The sequence below is a fragment of the Aplysia californica genome, unplaced genomic scaffold (assembly GCF_000002075.1).
Source record: "Aplysia californica isolate F4 #8 unplaced genomic scaffold, AplCal3.0 scaffold00413, whole genome shotgun sequence".
NCBI lineage: Eukaryota > Metazoa > Mollusca > Gastropoda > Aplysiida > Aplysiidae > Aplysia > Aplysia californica.
Genome location: NW_004797683.1, coordinates 641,663 through 644,134, shown reverse-complemented (window position 1 = coordinate 644,134; position 2,472 = coordinate 641,663). Strand labels below are relative to the sequence as shown.

Below are 2,472 nucleotides of genomic sequence, written 5' to 3'. Positions count from 1 at the left end.
CTCTCCCTCCCTCCCTCCCTCCCTCCCTCCCTATCTCCTTCTCTCCATCCCCTGCCCACTGGTCAGTGAACGAAACATGTCCGGTGTCACTTCCGCGTGGCGGTGGTCTTTGTTGTAGGAGTGTAATGATAGTGTCTGGCCGCTGTCACTTAGCCGGACCCAATTAGACCGGCTCTTGGACAGTTGCTTCGTCCCATCGTACATAATGGTTAGTAGAGCCATCCACTTGTTAGCTCTTTAGAGACGTTGCAGGCACATGTCCGATCAACATACAGACCGAAAGTGGGTGGTTGGCGGGTGCTCTAGTGTGGTTTGCTGCTTCTTTCCTATCAAACATCTATCGTCCTTATCTCCCCTTCTTCTTTTTTATGTTTGTTAGTCTATTGTAACATCTCTAATATTCTGGCGCTCATGTGACCTTTTGCAGTTGCGAGTGCCGTAAAACTTCTACTAAAACTAAACTAAATACAGACCAAAAGCAATGTAGCAACACATTTTGATTCATCATACATAGTTAAACACGAATTAGCGTACTTCATATAGTATGGGGTCCCAATTAGACCGTCTCTTGGACAGTCGCTTCGTCCCATCAGACATATAGTTAGTAGAGCCACCCGTGTGTTAACTCTTTAGAGACGTAGCGGGCACGTTATGTCCGATGAGAATGCAGCAGACGAAAAGCAATGTAGCGGCACATTTTGATCCATTATACTATACAGAGTAAAAAGAAACCTCCCCGAATTTGCTTCGCTGTATGTGGTCCCAATTAGACCGGCTTTTGGGCAGTCGTCTTTTCTCATCGTTTTTGCTTCGGAGAGCCATCCTTGTGTTAACTCTTTAGAGACGTAGCGAGCACGTATGCCCGACCAACATGCAGGCCAAAACCAGTGTAGTGTCACATTTTGAACCAGTGTACAGAGTTTAAAAAACAAAACAAAAACTAAAACAAAACAAAAAAACACACTCGAATTTGCATACTTCATAGCATGTGGTCCCAATTAGACCGGCGTTTGGGCAGTTGTCAAGTTTCATTGTTCTTGTTTAGTAGAGCCATCCTTGTGTTAACTCTTTTAAAGACGTAGCAGGCACATGTCCGATCAGCATACAGACCAAAAGCAATGCAGCAACACATTTTGATTCATCATACATAGTTAAACACGAATTACCATACTTCATAGTATGGGGTCCCAATTAGAACTTCATAGTATGGGGTCCCCAATTAGACCGGCTCTTCGACAATTGTTTCATCCCATTGTTCTTGTCAAGTAGAGCCATCCATGTGTTAAAACTCTTTAGAGACGGAGTGGGCACATTATGTCCACACAGTCCGACCAGAATGCAGCAAACAGCAATCCCAAAGCAATGTAGCTGCACTTTTCGAACACATCATACACAAAACAAAAAGATGAGCTCGCATGTTTCATAGTATGCATGTGTGTCGATTTGGGTAAAGAAAACAACTGGGAAAAAAATGTGTAACAAGGTAATGCTTCTTTTTCAAATTGCCCTAAAATGTCGACAAATTATTTATCAGAATGCTAGTCCTCAATGAGTTAGTAGTATTTTGGGAACCAGAAGAGATTTGTAAACGCTTTTGGGCTTGTTTTACTTAGGGCCATAAGAGTGTGGTTAGAGACAAATGCCCTTCTCAGGACACTTGAACCGACATTTATAGGCCTTGGACAGCTTACCCCGACTAGAAATTTATAAGGCACAGAGGCTGACCAAAAATAACTTACCTAGATAATTTGAACAGTGGGATAACGGGAAAAGATCGAGATGGTTTAGGATTTGTTTGTTTCTTTGTTTTTGTTGGGCGCCCTTGCAGAGAAACGAATGTGGGACCATGACCGCTAATGTCTGCTTCAGATCTGACTCTTGAAGAAGAATGTTTTGAGGGCCTCTTGAATTGCTGTACTCTGTTCGAAGAGTACTCTATACTTCTGCTCTAACACAAACTCTGCCGAATGTAACCGAATATTTTCCTGTCTTCATCAACTGTTCTAGAATCATCGTGTAAAAAGTCCTTATAAATCCGTTAGTCCCACAAATAGATCTTGTGTTTCTTTTTTTTTGTTTGGCTCGAATTCAATCAGCTACTATCGGAAAGATGCATGGGTTCTGAGATTCTTCTCGTTGAATTGAGTAGCAACGAACGATAATACGTTACAATGTGGCGGAAATTGAAAGCACCTTTCTGGCAAGTTATTCTTGTCTACGTTATATTTTGTACCACATGGCTTTGATTTACAGGTCGTCAATTCAAGATTGTGTTTACCTGTTGAGTCTCAAGAGAAGCTTCCTGCTACCTGGATTAAGTTGAAAGTACGGTGTATTGTTAGGTCTTTTCTGTACGGTGTATTGATAAAGAGAGAGAGAGAGAAAGAGAGAGAGAGAGAGAGAGAGAGAGAGAGAGAGATATGGGAGAGAGAAAGATATGGGAGAGAGAGAGAGAGAGAGAGAGAGAGAGAG

General features: G+C 42.2%; 1 protein-coding gene across 1 annotated transcript in view; it reads left to right on the top strand.

Moving 5' to 3' along the window:
* The window catches only part of LOC106012552 (E3 ubiquitin-protein ligase SMURF2), a gene marked incomplete at both ends in the record, with an annotated part of 60,117 nt that overhangs the window by 43,453 nt on the left and 14,192 nt on the right, over positions 1 to 2,472 (top strand).